General features: G+C 44.2%; 1 protein-coding gene across 3 annotated transcripts in view; it reads left to right on the forward strand.

Annotated features, from left to right (window-relative positions):
• The window catches only part of khdrbs2 (KH domain containing, RNA binding, signal transduction associated 2), a 545,499-nt gene that overhangs the window by 461,012 nt on the left and 63,175 nt on the right, over positions 1 to 21,312 (forward strand). The gene's annotated exons all lie outside the window — the stretch shown is intronic.

Below are 21,312 nucleotides of genomic sequence, written 5' to 3' on the forward strand. Positions count from 1 at the left end.
GTTTATGGTAGATGTTCTCAATGGTGGGCAATTGGGTGTCGATAATCTGCTGGGCAGTTTTCACCACGCTGGATTGCTTTGCGGTCCGATACGGGACAATTGCCGTACCACACTGTGATGCAGTTGGTGAGTATGCTCTCAATGGTACAGCGGTAAAAGTCCGTCAGTATCCGGAGCTTTCTTGATGCTCCGCAGGAAATAAAGGCACTGTTGCGCCTTTTTGATCAGGATGGAGGAGTTCAGGGACCAGGTGAGATCCTCGGAAATGTGGACACCAAGGAATTTCAAGCGCTAAAAAAAGGAATTGTGACTTTCTAAATACTGCTTGAATGTTTGTTCTCACATGTGCAATGTCTCAGAAGAGCAAATTAACGCTGGGAAAAAATGCTAGAATGCAGCAAAGGAAGGAATTTACAGAGTGTAATCAACATCAAAACAACAAATATATTTAATGTAGATAATAACGCAAGGTGCTTCCCAGTCTAGTGATTCACAGAAAAGGACTCTATTAAGTACATAAATGAGATGGTGTGTGGAGGCCTGAGTCCAGGTTGATGGGAGTAGGCAGACTAATACTTCAGCGTGGAGTGGGCGGGCTGGAACACCTGTATCTGTGGTGTAGACAATTTGGCCCATTATGACTTTGCCAGCTCTTTGAAAGAGCTTTCCTATTGTTTTTTCTCTCATAAGACCATACGATATAGGGGTAAATTTAGGCCATTTGACTCATCAACTCTGCTCCAACATTTCATCAAGGCTGATCCATTTCCCTCTCAGCCCTAATCTCCTGCCTTCTTCCCATATCCCTTCATGCACTGACTAACCAAGAATCTATCAACCTCTGCCATAAATATACCCGATGACTTGGCCTCAACAGCCATCTATGGCAACAAAATCCACAGATTCAGCACTCTCTGACTAAAGAAATTCCTCATTTCCATTCTGAGTGGACACAGACTCTATTCTGAAGCTGTGCCCTCTGGTCTTAGACTCCCTCACTGTAGGAAACATCTTCTCCATATCCACTCTATCCTTTAACATTTAATATCAGAGAATATACAACCTGAAATTCTCGTTCTTTGCAGCCATCCATGAAATGGAAGAAAACCCAAAAAATGAATGACAGTAAAACATTAGAACCACAAAGCCCCTCCCACCCCCTCCCATGCGCAAACAGCAGCAAAGCATCAACTGTCCCCCTCCCCCTTCCCCCCACTTGTTCAAGCAGGAAGCAACAGTGCCCACCACCCACCAAGCAAGCAATAGCAAAGCCCCCAAAGGGAGACTGTGATCTACAGTCCCACAAAAATTATTGTTCATCCAACAATTCAACATGCCACAGCTTGTTCTTTCTCACTTAAAGGGACAGAGAGATGTCACCTTTCCACAGCGAGAGAGAGAGAGACCAATAGATCATTGTTTCAATGTTACAACCTGAAGCAATGTTTATTCGAGTTCACCCAACTTGAGGATCTTCAGACTCTCTCCCCCACTCCCGCCATCGAGAGAGAGAGAGAGAGAGAGCGATCACCCGATTGCAGAGGCCTCTGAGAGTCACACCCACTGTCATGATGTTTTGATCTGTGCAGCATTCTAGTTGGCAACACTGGCAAGGAATCAAACGATCCACAAAGGCTGCCTGAGGACACACCCTGAAGGCGTGTGGTCTCCAGGCCACTCCTGGAGATATCAAAAATGGCCAGGCAGCAAGCTCCAGAAGCAGGAACTCACCACCATATAGAACCGCGCTTTGAGTGCAGCTGTAGATCACAGACTCTGACAGGACCACGGCCATCTTGAAAAGGAAAAATGAGACATTAAAGAGAAGAATTTAAGTTGTTTCGTGGATGAGCTCGAAGAAGATGCCCTCTTGCACCATCTTAGCTCCTCCCCCCTCCTAAGTCTATTCGATAGATTTCAGTGAGGTCTCCCCTCATTCTTCTGAATTCCAATGAGTACAGGCCCAGAGCCCTCAGATGTTCCTCATATGATAAGCCTTTCAATCCCATAATAATTCTTATGAACCCCCTTTGAACCAGTTCCAATGTCAGCACTTCCACAGTGAAGCCTGATGCAAAGTCCTATTCAGTTTATCCATCATTTCCTTGACTTCCATTATTCCTCTCCGGCATCATTTTCCAGCGGTTCTATATCTACTCTTGCCTTTCTTTTACACTTTATATAACTGAAGAAACTTTTTGTATCCTCTTTGATATTATTGGCTTGCTTACCTTTGTATTCCACATTTTCCTTCTTTATGACTTTTATTTAGTTCAAAGTTGTACAGTTGCCTTCTTTTGGTTTTTAAAAGCTTCCCAATTCTCTTAACTTCTCACTTATGTTTGCTCCATTGTAAGCCCTCTCTTTGGCTTTTATGTTGGCTTTGTCTTCTCTTGAAGTTGCATAATCCTGCCTTTCAAATACTTCTTCTTTGGGATGGATCTATCCTGCACCTTTTGAATTGCTTGCAGAAATTCCAGCTATTGCTGCTCTGCCTTCATCCCTGCCAGTGTTCCCTTCCAATGAATTTTGGCCAGCTCCTTTCTCATGCCTCTGTAATTCTCTTTACTCCACTGTAACACTGATACATCTGACTTTAGCTTCTCCTTCTCAATTATATTATGATCACTCTCCCCAAAGGGTTCCTCTAATCAATTCCAGTTCATCGCACAACACCTAATCCAGAATAGCTAATCCCCTACTGGGCTCAACCACAAGCTGCTATAAGAAGCCATAGTACAAGCATTCTAAAACTCCCCCTCTCGGGATCCAGCACCAAACTGATTTTCCCAATCTACCTGCATTTTGAAACCCACCTACCTCATCACCTATCAGTTTGTACTCCTTTCTATCCCCCCACTTCTTATTCTGGCTTCTTCCCCCTTCCTCTCCATTGCTAATGGTAGGTCTAAGCCCCTAACATTGACTGTTTATTCCCCTTCACTGATGCTGCCTGTCCTGTTGAGTTCCTTCAGCAATTCTTATGCATTGCTCTGGGTTTTCAGCATCTACAGAATCCCATGTTTATTCTTATTTTACTATCAGCTACAGTGCACACTGGGTTAACATCAGCCTGCCCTTTCTTTGGGCTGCATTCTACATGCATTTTGCATGTTTATATTTTGCCTGAGAAAGCCTAAATGAATTGATATGCGTCAGAGTTCTGATACTTGTCAAGCAAATGGAAGATTAATATGCCATACTCAATTGGAAGTAGGCTCATCAGTTACAATCTGCTGACAATTGGATTATGACAGCAACAATTCAGACAAAGCCCACTATTCCCACATCTCTTTTTAAAGCAGTATTTGAGTGATTATAGCTGCAGGTATGTCTTTAATAGATCCTGTGGCACGATTTATCAGTGACATATCAAAGAGTGTAGTCAGTCCAGGATGCTGCTTGAGGGTGGCATCTTGTCTAATCTACGTGAAATGTTCCCAGCTTGTAATGGGCTCTCTGCTCCATAGTTCCAGTTTGGGTTCCTTGGAGCCCATGGTCACAAGTCAATAGTTCCAAGGCAGCTTTATATCTGTGATGAGAGGCAAAGATGGACAGATCTTTGACCCAGAGTTGAAGTGTCTAATACCAGAGAGTGTGCATTTAACATGAGAGGAATAAGTTCAAAGGAGATGTGAGACGCAAGTTATTTTACACGGAGAGTGGAGCGTGCCTGGGGTGGTGGTAGAGGCAGATACATTAGAGGCTTTTCAGGGACGTTTAGATAGGCACATGAATGTGAGGGAACTGGAAGAATATGGACATTGTGTAGGCAGAAGGGATTACTTTAGTTGGCCATTAGATTGCTAATTTAATTGGGTTGTCACAACATTGTGAGCTGAAGGGCCATTTCCTGTGCTCCATTGGTCTATGTTCTGTCCAGTCCTGATGGAAGGTCTTGGCCTGAAACATTGACTGTTTGCTCCTCTCCGTAGATGCTGCCTGACTTGCTGAGTTCCTCCAATATTTTTTGTGTGTGTTGCTGAAGGGTTCCATCGTCTACAGAATCTCTTGTGTTGTTAATATCTGTTATGTTAACAGCCTGGAGGGGAGGGAAACAGCCTCCAAAACACAGGTGTGGGAATTTGATGGTGCTGTTATTCTACTCTGAGCAGTGCAGTGCAAGTCGTTGTTCTTCTGCCTAGTTAATAGTGTGATTGCTCCGTGCAGCCATTACTATCCCCGTTATCCATTCACAGATGGGAGAGGGAACATCAGCCTTGCAAGTGTTACTCAAAATAAACTACACTTTTACAAGATGGGAGACGTTCCAGCATGGTAGCATAGCGGTTAACGCAATTGCTTTACAGTGACAGCAATCACCAATTGGGGTTCGATTCCTGCTGCCTTCTGTAAGGAGTTTGTATTTTCTCCTCGTGACCATGTGGGTTTCCTCCAAGTGCTCCGATTTCCTCCTATATTCAAAGATATAGGACCTGAGGACATAGCCTCAGAAAAGAGGGACATCCATTTGGAATAGATGAGAAATTTCTTTAACTAGAGAACAGTAAATCTGTGGAATTTATTGCCACAGATGGCAGTGGAGACTGAGACATTGAATATACTTAAGGCGGAAGTTGATAGGTTTTTGATTAGTCAGGATGCCTAAGATTATGGGGAGAAGGCAGGAGAATAGGGTTGAGAGGGATAATAAAACAGCCATGGTCAAATGGCGGAATAGAGTCGATGGACCAAATGGCCTGATTCTGCTCCTGTGTCTAATGGGTTAGAGTTGGTCAGTTGTGGGCTTCCTATTTTGGCACCGCAACCATAGCAACACTTAAGACTACCCCAGCACATCCCTGACACAAGCAATCCATTTCACTGTACGTTTCAATAGTTCAATGTATATGTTGCAAATAAAGCCAATCTCTTAAGAGAATATATTCATAGCACAGCCCAGAGAAACATCACGAAAATCACTCACCTCGACTTCAAGACCAACAAAAACGTACCAGTGGCGCAAGACCAATCGATCCTCACTCAGGATCCATTGTAATGAGGTGCTCTTGATTTGCACTTGGTCGCCACTTTCTAAGGTACTTTCTGCACATAGTGTAGTGGCCACTGAGTGTATGTTTTGTGATCTTTGCTGCTGTAGACCATCCACTACAAGGTTTGACATGTTGTGCATTCAGAGGCGCTGTTCTGGACATCACTGTTGTAACATGTGGTTACTTGAGTTACTGTTGCCTTCCTGTCAGCTTGAACCTCTCTGACCATTCTCCTCTGACCTCTCTCATTAACAAGGCAGTTTCGCCCACAGAACTGCCGCAAACTGGATTTCTTTTTTGTTTCTCAAACCATTCAATGTGAACTCTGGAGGCTGTTGTGTGTGAAAATCTCAGGAGATCAGCAGTTTCTGAGATACTCAAACCAGCATGTCTGGCACCAACATTCATTCCATGGGTAAAAATCATATAGATCATATTTTTTCCCTATTCTGACGTTTGGCGTGAACAACAATTGAACCTTGTGACTGTGTCTACATGTTTTTATGCATTGAGTTCCTGCCACATGATTGACTGATTACATAGTTGCATGAATGAGCAGGTGTATTGGTATGCCTAATGAAATGGCCACTGAATGTACGTCCTTGATTTTCTCATCTGAAGAAATAGTTTCTCTGTACCTACCATCTGGAACACCTTTAACATTTAGTAATGTGATACCTAGAGGGTTGTGCTATGTGATGCTCTTGATTTAGGTACCGCTGTATGCTTGTGCTTTGTGAAACGCCTGCAATCCTAAGCAAATAACTTGAGTGCTGGCAATTAATGTGGACACATTACTTGATGCTTTAGTGCTACTTTGAATTACATTTGACATATTGGAACATTTTTAAAAAGTTAGAAAGTATGTTATTATTCAAATTCTGAGGCAATTGGTTCCCTCTGGATGAACATTAGGAATCCTGACTTGAATTTCCAAGCAAAGATATTTATAACACTGTTACAGCAATGACTATTCTTCATTTTCCACTCTCATTATATAGGGACTCTAAAAACTGATCAGTATCATTTGAATCCTCTTTTCATGTGTGGATATTACTCAAGCACTAAATTATTCATGGCTTCTTTTTCAGTGCACATTTGACATGTAAACACGACTGTTTTCTATTTTTATGAGGAACGTTTTGCAAAGTTAAGTGTAAGCTAGTCCATGTGGCTTTGGGAAGGGTACAGAAGAGGTTTACCAGAATGCTGCCTGGATTAGTGGACATGAGCTATAAGGAGAAGGATAAATTAGGGTAGTTTTCTGTGGAGAGGCAGGGGCTGCGGTAAGACCAGACAAAAATGTATATAATTCTGTGAAGCGTACTTGGACAGCCAGCATCTTTTTCCCGGGGTTGGAAGTTATTTATTTATTCAGTGGTACAGCACGGTTGCAGGCCCATCTGGTCACTCTGAGCTCTGGGTGCCCAATTAAGCCATGTGACAATTATTGTCTAATAGGTAGATACTTTATTAATCCCAAAGGAAATTACAGTATCACAGTAGCATTACAAATGTGCAGATATACAAATATAGAGATACTAGAGAAGTAAGAAAGAATAAAAATTAAGTTACCAGAAACAGTCTAACAGGAGGGGGTCATCACTTCCCTGGCTATAGGTTGACTCATTATAGAGCATAATGACCAAGGGTAAGAATGACCTCATATAGCACACTTTGGAGCAGTGCAGTTGTCTTAGTCAATTACTAAAAGTACTCCTCTGTTCAGTCAAAGTGGTATGCAGAGGGTGATAAACATGGTCCTGAATTGCCAGGATATTCCGAAGGATCCTTTGTTCTCCCACAGCCTCCAGGGTGCCCAGTTTGACTCCTATAACAGAGCCAGCCTTTCTATTCTGTTTATTGAGCCTATTGGCATCATCCGTGTTGGTGCTATTGTCCCAGTACACCACTGCATAGAAGATTGTACTGGCGACAACAGACGGAGTAGAATATGTGAAGGAGAGGTCTGCTTACTCCAAAGGGCCTCTGAGGCAGCTCTGGCCCTTCTTGTACACAGCCTCTGTGTTGGTGCTACACTCAAATCTGTCATCCAGGTGCACCCCCAGGTACTTGTAGGTCCTCACCACATCTACTTCCTCACCGTCAATAGTAACAGGGAGCAGTGCAGGCTTAGTCCTCCTAAAGTCTATCACCATCTCCTTTGTCTTTCTGATGTTGAACTACAGATGCTATAGCTTGACCATTTGACAGAGTCCTCTAACATGGCCCTAATACTAGGGGGCTTGCATCTAAACTGGGAGGGGATAACTGTAAAGAGGGTGTACGGGACTAGTTTTTTTACACAGTGAGTGGTGGGTGCCTGGAATTTGTTGCCATGGATGGTGATATAGGCAGATATGATAGAGGCTCATAGATAGGCACAGAGAATGGAAGGATAGGACATTGTGCAGGCAGAAGGGATCTGTATAATTGGGCATCATTTTGGCACAACATTGTGGGCTGAAGAGCCTGCTCTTGCACTCTACTGGTCTACTTCTGTGGGTAATGTTGCAGTAATTACAACATTTAAGATACATTTGGAGAGGTACATGAAGGATTATAACTGAAGCTGGGGCTGGCAAGGAGAATTCAGTGGTCGGCTTGGGTCAATTGGGCTAAAGGGCCTGCCTCTGTACTGTATTAGTCTATCAGACTATAACACTTGCTTGACAAACTCTCACTAAAGACTTAAACTTTTAAATTAACTTAACATCCACCACCTTTGTGCGAAGTGTTCAGTGCTGATCTTGTTATTCCACCTTCTCCCATATTTGAAAAGCTTCCTTATTGGAAGCCTTGTGATTCTCCCTTTGTGCTTTGAAATTTTGCAACCTTGCCTGTGCCTTCATTGAAGTCGAGAGTGCTATTCAAGGAGGATAAACTTGTTCAGTTTTATTCAAATCTCCATTTAAAAGATTAGTTTTATTTGTCATATGTACATCAAAACATACAGTGAAATGCATCGTTAGCGTCAATGGCCAAGACGGTGCTGGTGGCCAGCCCGCAGTGTCACCAGGCTTCCAGAGCCAACACAGCATGCCCACCTGTATATGGGGGGACACTGGAGCACCTGTAGGAAACCCACACGGTCACAGGGAGACTGTAAAAACTCCTTACAGAGAGCAGCAGGAATTGAATCCCAAACACTGGCACTGTAAACCACTACACTATACTACACTACCATGCCGCCTACAGTTTTAGCCTGTCTTACCCCGACAGTGTGGGCATTCACCTTATCTATGCCGCACATGATTTCATACACCTCCATGAAGCCCTGCCAAAGGGTCTCGATCCGAAATGTCGACTGTACTTTTTTCCACAGATGCTGCATGGCCTGCTGAATTCCTCCAGCATTTTGTGTGTGCAGCTTGCTCCTGCCCCACCAAACTCATTCCTGCATACCTCAACACTGTCTTATCCCCCCTTGTTCGATCTCTTCCTACCTATGTTCTGAATTTGTTCGATGATTTTAAGTTCCCTGGCCCCCACCGTTTTATTTTCACCATGGATGTCGAGTCCCTATATACCGCCATCACTCACCAGGAAGGTCTCAAAGCTGTCCGCTTCTTTTTGGATTCCAGACCAAACCAGTTCCCCTCTACCACCACTCTGCTCCGTCTAGCAGAATTAGTCCTTAACTCATAATAATATCTCCTGTGGCTCCTCCCACTTCCTCCAAACTAAAGGTGTAGCCATGGGCACCCCTGTGGGTCCCAGCTATGCCTGTCTTTTTGTTGGCTTTATGGAATGTTCCAAACCTATTCTGGTATCTGTCCCCCACTTTTCCTTCGCTACATCGACGACTGCATTGGCGCTGCTTCCTGCACGCATGCTGAGCTCGTTGACTTTATTAACTTTGCCTCCAACTTTCACCCTGCCCTCAAATTTACCTGGTCCATTTCTGACACCTCCCTCCCCTTTCTTGATTTTTCTGTCTCTGTCTCTGGAGACAGCTTATCTAGTGATGTCTACTATAAGCCTACGGACTCTCACAGCTACCTGGACTATTCCTCTTCCCACCCTGTCTCTTGCAAAAATGCCATCCCCTTCTCGCAATTCCTCCGTCTCCACCGCATCTGCTCTCAGGATGAGGCTTTTCATTCCAGGACGAGGGAGATGTCCTCCTTTTTTAAAGAAAAGGGCTTCCCTTCCTCCACCATCAAATCTGCTCTCAAACGCATCTCTCCCATTTCACGCACATCTGCTCTCACTCCATCCTTCCGCCACCCCACTAGGAATAGGGTTCCCCTGGCCCTCACCTACCACCCCACCAGCCTCCAGGTCCAACATATTATTCTCCGTAACTTCCGCCACCTCCAACGGGATCCCACCACTAAGCACATCTTTCCCTCCCCCCCCCTCTGCTTTCCGCAGGGATCGCTCCCTACGCGACTCACTCGTCCATTCGTCCCCCCCATCCCTTCCCACCGATCTCCCTCCCGGCACTTATCCTTGTAAGCGGAACAAGTGCTACACATGCCCTTACACTTCCTCCTTCACCACCATTCAGGGCCCCAGACAGTCCTTCCAGGTGAGGCGACACTTCGCCTGTGAATTGGCTGGGGTGATATATTGCGTCTGGTGCTCCCGGTGTGGCCTTCTATGTATTGGCAAGACCTGACGCAGGCTGGGAGACCATTTCGCTGAACACCTACGCTCTGTCCGCCAGAGAAAGCAGGATCTCCCAGTGGCCACACATTTTAATTCCACGTCCCATTCCCATTCTGATATGTCTATCCAGGGCCTCCTCTACTGTCAAGATGAAGCCACACTCAGGTTGGAGGAACAACACCTTATATTCCGTCTGGGCAGCCTCCAACCTGACGGCATGAACATTGACTTCTCTAACTTCCGTTAATGCCCCACCTCCCCTTCATACCCCACCCGTTATTTATTTTTTATTATTATTAATTTTTTTTCTCTCTCCTTTTTCTCCCTCTGTCCCTCTCACTATACTCCTTGCCCATCCTTTGGGCTCCCCCCACCTTTCTTTCTCCCTGGGCCTCCTGTCCCTTGATCCTCTCCCTTCTCCAGCCTTGTACCCTTTTGCCAATCAACTTTCCAGCTCTTAGCTCCATCCTTCCCCCTCCTGTCTTCTCCTATCATTTCGGATCTCCCCCCTCCCACTTTCAAATCTCTTACTATCTCTTCTTTCAGTTAGTCCTGATGAAGGGTCTCGGCCCGAAACGTCGACTGTGCCTCTTCCTATATATGCTGCCTTGCCTGCTGCGTTTCACCAGCATTTTGTGTGTGGTGTTTTGTGTGTGTTGCTTGGATTTCCAGCATCTGCAGATTTTTTCTTGTTTTCCATAAGGTCTTCTATAAGACCATAAGATATAGGAGCAGAAGTAGGCCATTTGGCCCACCGAGTCTGCTCCGCCATTCAATCATGGGCTGATCCAATTCTTCCAGTGTTCCCCATTCCCCTGTCTTCTCCCCATACCCTTTGTTGCTCTGGCTAATCAAGAACCTATCTATCTCTGCCTTAAATACACCCAATGACTTGGCCTCCACAGCTGCTCATGGCAACAAATTCCACAGATTTACCATCCTCTGACTAAAGTAATTTCTCCGCATCTCTGTTCTAAATGGACGTCCTTTAATCCTGAAGTCATGCCCTCTTGTACTAGAATCCCTCACCATGGGAAGTAACTTTGCCGTAAGTAATCTTTTCAGGCCTTTTAACATTCAGAATGTTTCTGTGCGATCCCCCCTCATTCTCCTGAACTCTGGGGAATACAGCCCAAGAGCTGCCAGATGTTCCTCATACGGTAACCCTTTCATTCCTGGAATCATTCTTGTGAATCCTCTGTGAACCCTCTCCGATGTCAGTATATCCTTTCTAAAGTAAGGAGCCCAAAACTGCACACAATACTCCAAATGTCGTCTCACGAGTGCCTTATAGAGCCTCAATATCACAACCCTGCTGTTATATTCTATACCTCTAGAAATGAATGCCAACACTGCATTGGACTTCTTCACAACCGACTCAACCTGGAGGTTAACCATTACGGTATCTTGCACAAGGACTCCCAAATCCCTTTGCATCTCCGCATTTTGAATTCTCTCCCCATCTAAATAATAATCTGCCTGTTTATTTCTTCCACCAAAGTGCATGACCATACACTTTCCAACATTGTATTTCATTTGCCACTTCTTTGCCCATTCCCCTAAACCAGGTGTCCCCAACCTTTTTTGCAACATGGACCGGTTTGTTATCGATAATATTCTTGCGGACCGGTGGGGGAGGTGGGCAGTAGGGTTGCCAACGGACAAGAGTAGCAGTGAAACACGTTGTGTTTACCGCGAAAGGACTACAATTACTACAAAGCCTTGCGCAGGCACCAGTGCAATGCGTGACTTGCGCAAGCGTGTACGTGCTGATTTTTTTCTACAAATCGTTTTGCCGATTCTGTTCGGGGGGGTGCGGTGTTAATCACAACCAGAATATAGGTGATAAGTGGCTAATACACTCAATTTCGTTTCTAAAAGGGTTTATCTAACGGGTTTAATAATAAACACACAGCACATATTTTCCTCGCATGAATATAGGGATAAGCCAGTTATCAGGGGAGGACCGGGGAGCTTGAAGTAAGTGTTGAATGAACTTCCAGTAGAAGTGGTAGAGGCAGGTTCGATATTACTATTTAAAGAAAAATTGGATAGGTATATGGACAGGAAAGGAATTGAGGGTTGTGGGCTGAGTGCAGGTCGGTGGGACTAGGTGAGAGTAAGCGTTCGGCATGGACTAGAAGGGCCGAGATGGCCTGTTTCCGTGCTGTAATTGATATATGGTTATATAAGTCACTTATAAGTCAATAGCATCATAACATTTTAAGTAACGTTTTGATATTAAACACACCACATATTTTCCCAGTATGAACATATAAAATCATTGCAACACACCAATATCGCTGAATCAGTGGGAGCCCTGGGCTTGTTTCCCTGCAACAAGACGGTGCCATTGAGGGGTGATGGGAGACAGCGATACTCGAAGGGGGTTCCTTATGTCCAGTCTATTCCGCAAATTAGTTTTTGTTGCATTCATTGCAGAGATATGTTAGAAATGGAAGCAATGTTTTCAGTGCTTTCGTGGCTATCTCAGGATATTTAGCCTTGACTTTGATCCAGAATGCCGGCAGAGATGTTTTAGCCTGCTGTCATTTGCAAGTTCCCGCACTGACATGGATGACGCGTGGGTAATGACCTCGCGTGCGTTCAAGCTCAACAGTGGGTGTGACAGGGAATGAGGAAAGGTGCAGTTGACTCATATCGCCAAATCATATCATTTCCTCGCGGCCCGGTAGCACATGCTTTGCGGCCCGGTGGTTGGGAACCACTGCCCTAAACTATCTAGGTATCTCTGCAGGCTCTCTGTTTCCTCAACATTACCCTCCACCTATCTTTTAATTATTAATCACCCCCACAAACAACTGTTTCAAGACTCAAGAATCAACTTCATTTGTCATATACAATTAGATATATAAGGAATTTGCTGCAATGTGTTAAAAGTAGATTTCTTATCAAAGTACGTATATGTCACCATATACTAACTTGACATTCATTTTCCTGGGAGCTTTCACAGTTGATACAAAGAAACACAATGGATTCAATGAAAAACTACACACAAGCAAAGACAAGCAGCCAATATGGAAAAGAAAACAAACTAAGCAATACAGGAAAATGACAGTAAATAGATAGATAGATAAATAAATAAATAACACTGAGAACATGAGTTGTAGAGTCCTTGAAAGTGAGTCCATAGGTTGTGGTATCAGTACAGAGCTGAGGTGGGTGAAGTTATCCAGGCCAGTTCAGGTGCCTGATGGTTGAAGGGAAATAACTGTTCCTGAACCTGCTGGTTTTGGACATAAGACTACTGCACCTCCTTCCCAATAGCAGCAGTGAGAAGCGAGCGTGACCTGGATTAAAGGCGTCATCCAAGACAGATTCCCTGAAACGATACCATCAAGGAATTTAAAGTCGCTGACTCTCTCCATATCCAATCCCCTCATGCTGACTGGCTCATGGACTTCCAGTTTCCTCCTCCTGTAGCTCTTTGGTTTTGCTAATGTCGAGTGAGAGATTGTTGGTGTGGAGGTATTCGCCTTCCATGTCCGTTTTGAAAGGGAGAACACAACTACAGCTGTGAAGATCCCTGCTGCACCTGATGACCCTGTGATCTCCATCTCAGAGTCCAATGTTAGACTGTCTTTAAAGAGAGTGAACCCTCGCAAGGCAGAAGGTCCTGATGGAATAGCTGGTAAGGCTCTGAAAACCTGTGCCAACCAACTGGCAGAAGCACTCAAGGACATTTTCAACCTCTCACTGCTACGGGCAGAAGTTCCCACTTGCTTCAAAAAGGCAACAATTATATCAGTGCCTAAGAAGATTAATGTGAGCTGCCTTAATGACTATCGCCCGGTAGCATTCACATCTATAATGATGAAATGCTTTGAGAGGTTGGTCATGACTCGACTGAACTCCTGCCTCAGCAAGGACATGGACCTTTTGCAATTTGCCTGTCGCCACAATGGGTCAACGGCAGATGCAATCTCAATGGCTCTACACACGGCTTTAGATCACCTGGACAACACAAACACCTACGTCAGTATACTGTTCATCAACTATAGCTCAGCATTTAATACCATCATTCCCACAATCCTGATTGAGAATTTGCAGAACCTGGGCCTCTGTACCTCCCTCTGCAATTGGATCCTCAACTTCCTAACCGGAAAACCACGATCTGTGTGGATTGATGATAACATATCTTCCTCGCTGACGATCAACACTGGTGCACCTCAGGGTTGTGTGCTTAACCCACTGCTCTACTCTCTACATACCCATGACTGTGTAGCTAGGCATAACTCAAATACCATCTATAAATTTGCTGATGATACAACCATTGTTGGTAGAATCTCAGGTGGTGACGAGAGGGCGTACAGGAGTGAGATATGCCAACTAGTGGAGTGGTGTCGCAGCAACAACCTGGCACTCAACGTCAGTAAGAAGAAAGAGCCGATTGTGGACTTCAGGAAGGGTAAGACGAAAGAACACATACCAATCCTCATAAGAGGATCAGAAGTGGAGAGAGGGAGCAGCTTCAAGTTCCTGGGTGTCAAGATCTCTGAGGATCTAACCTGGTCCCAGCATATCGATGCAGTTATAAAGAAGGCAAGACATGACTATACTTTATTAGGAATTTGAAGAGATTCGGTATGTCAACAAATACAGTCGAAAACTTCTATAGATGTGCCGTGGAGAGCATTCTGACAGACTGCATCACTGTCTGGTATGGGGGGGGGGGGGTGGCTACTGCACAGGACCGAAAGAAGCTGCAGAGGGTTGTAAATTTAGACAGCTCCATCTTGGTTCTAGCCTACAAAGTACCCAGGACATCTTCAAGGAGCAGTGTCTCAGAAAGGCAGCGACCTTTATTAAGGACCTCCAGCGCCCAGAGCATGTTCTTTTCTCACTGTTTTCATCAGGTAGGAGGTACAGAAGCCTGAAGGCACACACTCAGTGATTCAGGAACAGCTTCTTCCCCTCTGCCACCCGATTCCTAATTGGACGTTGAACCCCTGGACACTACCTCACTTTTTTTAATATACAGTATTTCTGGTTTTTGCACGATTTTTATTCTATTCAATATACATATACTGAATAAGATGTATTTATTTATTTGTTTTTTCTTCTTTATTATGTATTGCATTGAACTGCTGCTGCTAAGTTAACAAATTTCACATCACACGCCGGTGATAATAAATCTGATTCTGATTCAACCAGGTTTTCAATCTCACTTCTATACGGTATGCCAATTTATCACCACCTTTGTTTTGGTCAACAACAATGGTGTCATCAGCAAATTATTAATGATATGACATGCTAAAAAAGCAACATGATTCAGCAGGTATAAAGAATAAATAATTATATTTAAAAAACAAAGTTAGAAATTAAAGTACAGTTTTGGAATCAAATGTGCATAAATACATAAATACCAGCAATGTAAACATTTTTAAAAGGTGGTTTAAAGTGTTTTCAGTGCAGTACAGTGACTGAGCTAATAGACAGAGGGGGTGGGGTGGGGGTAGGGGCTAACTGGAAAGGTTGATCAGATTAACTGTCTGGGGTAAGAAATTTATAAGATGGTGTGAAGTTTTTGTTTTAATAGGTTCTTCGCCTTGTCGTCAGGTTTCTGAATGGACAATGAACCCACGAACACTACCTTTGCTCTCCTCTTGCACTACGTATTTATCTTCTCTATGTACTGTATTCTGTATTTCTCATTTTAATTTATAGTATTTTTAATGTATTGTACTGTACTGCTACGGCAAAACAACTAATTTCATGACATATATCAGTGATAGTAAACCTGATTCCGAGCTCCAATGTGCTTTCCAGAACGGAGCTTTTGGAAAAGGCAGTTTTCAAGGTAATCTTGGAGGTTGATGTCCATTGGTACATGCTGGGTTATAATAACTCACTGTGTGGAAATCTGTGTCTTCTCTCACCTGGTGCTCATGCTATTTACACATTATGCACCCCTGTCAGTGAAGCAGTTCCTCCTTATTTACTTTGTCTGTGGCTCTTCACTTCACCAATGGCACCAGAATGTATGCTGCTGAAGTAGTTGTACTAAAGTACCTTATCTACACCCTTTGAAGTCAGTCCTTTCAAAGAACAATCTCCTTCCTTATCCGCTCCCAGGAAAACTCCTCCTATTCTCACAGACTGCATCAGTGAAGAGCAAAGCTTCTTGCTTTCAGTTTCTCCCTTTGGAGGGCTTGATTCTTCTCAGTGCTTTCAAATGAAAAGAGCTCTTAAGGCCACAAAAAAGAAAACGAACTTATGGTTTCTCTAATGTTTGCAATGACTCCCCTAGAAATGGCAAAGCATTTTTCAACCAGTGAAGTGCTTACAATGTGGAATCATTCTCGTTATATCAGGAAACGCTGCTGACATTTTCTGCACAGCAAGATCCTATCAAAGGTGATGCGGTTACAACACTGCAAAAGTCTTAGGCACATATATATAGCTAGGGTACCTAAGACTTTTGCACAGTACTGTATTTGTCAACCTGGAGCGGAGAATGACTGTAAATCTGGAGGGAGCAAAGGGTGGTGGGATGGTGAGGGTGGAGTGAGGTGGGACAGGTGGCAGAGAAGGAGTGTCAGGAGGGGCAGGTGTGGTGGTGTGGGTGCAGACACACCCAGCCCTGAGACACCAGGCATGATGATTTGATTCCAATTATTGATCATTACAGAATGTCTCTCTGGTACTTCCCATTCCCTCTCCTCTCCCTTCCCCTTTTCCCAACCACGATTCCTCTCTCTCTGTCCCCTTTTCCCCACTCTCAGTCTGCAATAGTAATCCATATCAGAATCAGGTTTATTATCACTCACGTACGTCATGAAATTTGTTTTTTTTGCGGCCGCATCACAGTGCAATACATAAACTTACTACAGTACTATGCAAAAGTCTTAGGCGCTTAACCATATACATGTGTGTGCCAAAGACTTTTGTGCAATACTGTAACCACTTGATAATCCATTTTTCAGTGGTGTTGACTGAGGGTCCGCTGATGGTGACCAGACTTGCATCACCATCTGGTATGGAGGGACCACTGCAGAGGATTGGGAAAAAGCTGCAGAGAACTGCAAACTCAGCCGGCTCCATCGTGGGCACTGGCCTCCGCTCCATCAAGGATCAAGGCCTTAAAAAGGCGGCATCCATCATTAAGGTCCCCCACCAATCATGACATGCCCTCTTCTCATTACTACCATCAGTCAGGTGGTACAGGAGCCTGAAGACACACATTCAATGTTTTAGGAACAGCTTCTTCCCTTTTGCTGTCAGGTGGACAATGAACCCATGAACACAACCTCGCTATCTTTGCTGTCTCTCTGCACTGCTTATTTATTTATGTACGGCAAATGTGTGCGCATGTAAGTCGTCAAATTTATTGCTTTGTATCAGCAGTACAATGCAATACGTAAAATATACTATAAATTACAATAAGAAACATATACTAACTACAAATTTCACAACATCTGTCAGTGATAACAAACTGATTCTGCCTTTGTAGAGATACTGTCTACAAAGCGTACTGCAGTTACTCACCCAGGCTACACTGGGTGATAATTTTGATTATTGGTTGGTAGGTTAATTGGTCATTGTAACTTGCCCTGTGATTAGGCTAGGATTAAATTGGAGGATCGCTGGGCGACATGTCTCGAGGGGCCCAGTCTGCGCTGAATCTCAATAAATAAATAATAAACCTATCTAATTCTGATTCTCTTTCGGATAGATATTGGCCGGGGAAGATTCATTAAATTAAGGTCACAGTAAATGTGAACTGAGCTACTGTGTGAGTGCAGAGCCCTAATGCCAGGAGAGTCAGCCCCAACTGAATGTTTCTGGTTCTGGAGTGGGGCTGTTAGCCACTGCCTCACTGTGATGCTAGTGGAAATTCCTAAACTGGCATTGCTAGAAAATGGGGAGGGGGGGACAGGGCAGGAGCCTCAAGCTGTCACTGGGTCACTACAGCCCAGAAAGTTCAGTGAAGAGTTGACCCTGTTCACTCTCATACGGGAAGGGCAGGCTTAAACTTTTTATTCCATAAATATTCTTTATTCACCATAGTATGTGCTGGAAATGCAACCAGCACTTGCCTTTCTCTGCATTTGAAAAATTAATCCAATATGAAGTTCAGTGTGCAACATCGAGTCTAGTTTATTGTCATGTGCCCAACTACGGTGAGGTACAGGGTCAGTGAAAAACTTGCAGCAGCATCACAGACACGTAGCTTCAGACAATAAACAGAATACAAATTCTTGTTTTCTCTTACAGAATGCATCATTTTTATCAAAACTAGTTCTATTCATCATAAAAATATTTACAAGAATTAACCATGCAGTTGCTTTGCATTCTTACATTCATGGTAATATTTTCAGTGCTGTTCTATTGCTGTACTGCTGCCACTCATGTTGCCCTCTGGTGTGGTACACTTCCACAATGATTGAGGGCTTCCTCACCCAACCTAGCCCCTACCTCTCCAGTAGCAGAAGAACCCTGCATTCTGGTCCTTCCCTGCCTAGCCAACAGAATGAATTTATGAAGTGTTTGAGACAGAACCTAGGCCTCAATCCAATGCTGATCAGACCCTTCACCATGGTCCCTCCTGACAAAGCCTTTGAGGTGGGGCACCAAGCTTTAGTGCATCCCTCAGCACATGCTCCTGCGTCCTGGAAAGTGCCAGTTGGCAGCCTGCCTTTGTGGACATCTAGCACTAGGAAAGCGATGGGTTGTGTGCGGACCAAATAGTAAGACCCAGTCTCAGCTGTAATCAGGCTGTGAGAGTGATTTGCAGCCATTCAGAATTGGAATTGTGTTTACTGGCACTGACAGATCTTGTGAAATTTGACATTTTGTGGCAACAGTGCAGTGCCAGACTTAACAAATATTATACGTCACGATAAGAAATAACTTAAATAAATAGTGCAAAAGAGGAAGGGCGAGGACCGCTTTCAGAAATCTGATGGTGGCGCGGAAGATGTTGAATGTGTCCTCAGGCTGCTGTACCTCCTCCCTGATGGTAGCACTGAAATGAAGACACGTCCCAGATGATGAGGGTTCTTAATAACGGATGCCACCTTTGTAAAATACTACCTTTTGAAAATGATGGAACTGGCTGAGTCTACAAATCTGTGCAGCCCCTTTCAGTCCTTTGCATTGGACCCCCATACCAAATGGTGATACCACAGGTCGGAATGCTGTCCACAGTACATCTGTAGAAATTTGCTGGAGTCTTTGGCAACATACCAAATCTCCTCAAACTCCTGGTGAAGTATAGTCATTGACTTGCCTTCTTCCTGTTTTCATTAATATGTTTGACCAGAGCCTGGCACGAACAGCCCTGCTGGTTACCGTTCTACTGATAGACTATATCCAATGTAGTGACCAACAGCTGAGAAGCTTTGTCAACCTCATAGTCACACTGATACATGCTCAACTTCCCTGTCATATTGTTCTAGCTGCTTCCCTCTCCTGCTGCGAGTCCAAACTTCTTGTGTCCACTGCAGAAAGGAAGGAATAGTTCTGAGAAATACAATTAATTTGGCAGATTCATCCAGTGTCTCGATCATGTGCAGTGGAATTGGAACCATGCCTTTATTTTGCTTTTTAAGATCAATTTTTTTAAAAAGCTGGCACAGTATTGGTGGTTTGATCTCGGACATGACCTTGCAACTTTTAACCCTATGCCCTTGTTGGTTCAATGATAAGGCATACAGCTGACACTGTGCATGTTGGAACTTGAAGGCAGAGTTCAGGATTAATGGCAGGATGTTAGGCAGTATGGAGGAACAAGGGATCTTGGGGTCCACAGGAGAGTGTAATTTTAAGGTGAGATTAGAGGAAAGTATGGCGGGGATGTCAGAGTTAAGTTTTTTTAAATAGAGAGTGCTGGGTTCATGGAACCTGCTGCCATGGGTGGTAGTAGAGGCGGATGCATTGAGGATATTTAAGAGTTTCTTAGATAGGTGCAAGGATGTTAGAAAAATGGAGGACTGTATGGGAGGGGAGGGTTAGATTGATCTTAAAGTAGGTTAAAGGGTCAGCACATCATAGACAGAAGGGCCTGTACTGTGCTGTAATGTTCCATGTTTTTGTATGTTTTGATCATTCTGAATAGCTCCTTCCTTGGCCTTAAATGCTGCTTCCCCCCTCAGTCTCTGAGACGACCTCCAGCTCAGTAGCACGGTGATATTGATTCTTCTCCAGTCTGAGACCTCACACACCCCGTCTACATCAGACCACCACCGGCAGCCATCCTCCAAGTGGCTCTATTTTCCAAACGCTGCATGCTTCCCTCCCTCCCTCTCACTCTCCCTCTCCATCTCTCTCTCTCCATCTCCATCTCTCTCTCTCTCTCTCTCTCTCTCTCTCTCTCTCTCTCTATCTCTCTCTAATATACTATAGCACTCACCAGTTTGCTTCAAGCTTCAACGGAATTGTCCCGAAATGATAGTTGGTGTCAAAGGTTGTGAATGGCCTGCTGAACATTTTAACTTTTCCTCAAAGAGATGATAATGAACGTTGTGACACGCCTGCCGTCTCTGGGAGGTGGACTCTGAGATAATGTTGATGTGCCGTGGTAGTGTGGCGTTATTACTGCTCGGCACGTTCCAGAGTTTGGAGTTCATTTCTGGTGCCTTTCTGCAAGGAGTCTCTGTATCTTCTCTCCATGGAATACGTGGGTTTTCCCCGGGTCCTCTGGCTTCCTCCCACAGTCTAAAGACATACTGGGTAGGTTAATTGGTTGTTGTAAGTTGTCCCATGATTAGGTTAGGGTTAACTGGGTTTGTGGGGGCTTGCTGGGACGGCTTGGCTCAAAGGGCCGGGAGGACCTACTCTACCCCAAATGGTTCCTGTTCTCTGGATATACACATATACAAGTGTTATCAAAATGCTGGATGAACTCAGCAGGCCAGGCAGAATCTACGGAGGGAACAAACAGTTGGCATTTCAGGCTGAGAGTCTTCATCGCATTTGCTGAATGACTTCAGAATTTGTGCACACAAGTCCTGACGTTGTCCGTTCAGGTATACTCACTGTCTATGTCCGACTGTTCCTCCTTCAGCAGTTTTGAACAAAACTAGACAGAGATCGCTCCACAGAACCACCCTCACTGAGAAAGATCCAGGCCAAAGGGCTTTAAAAACAACCCAAAATTCAGGTAATAGTTTATCATAGAACAATGAGACTGAGCTCTGCTGACTGAAAAAACAGACCAATTTACACAAGTTGTCTACCCCCCCACCCATAAAAAATACGCTAATAAAATTAATCAGTGATTTATATTAATTCATTAGTCAGATGTTCTTACTTACAGTTATGAAGTTATTATCCAATAATGGAGTTCACAAATATGTACAACACGGTAGATTCTTCCTGGTAAAACAATGCAGTCACTAACTTGCAAATAGAACCAGCGAGTGAACTTGTGTGGCTCTCCACCACATGGTAGAGTCCAGTTGATTCAAGGTTTGGATTAAGAAAGTTTGTTTCCCTGTTGAATGACCTGTTAGGAAAGGCTGTACCTATCTGAGCCATAACTTGTACCAGCTGAACCTCCATGCTGTCAAATTCAAACTGTTCTGCTGATGACAGTCAAAAGCTTCCAGGTCAGGAAGCAGCTGGTATCATCCACAAAGTTCTTTTGGTGAATCTAAAGTTGTAAGTGCTGCACGTGACTCAGTCCATGTTCTCATTAACCCAGAGGAGCAGAAAATACAGTTTCAGTGCCTTAGATGGA

Source organism: Mobula birostris, chromosome 2 (genome assembly GCF_030028105.1).
Source record: "Mobula birostris isolate sMobBir1 chromosome 2, sMobBir1.hap1, whole genome shotgun sequence".
Classification (NCBI taxonomy): Eukaryota; Metazoa; Chordata; class Chondrichthyes; order Myliobatiformes; family Myliobatidae; genus Mobula; species Mobula birostris.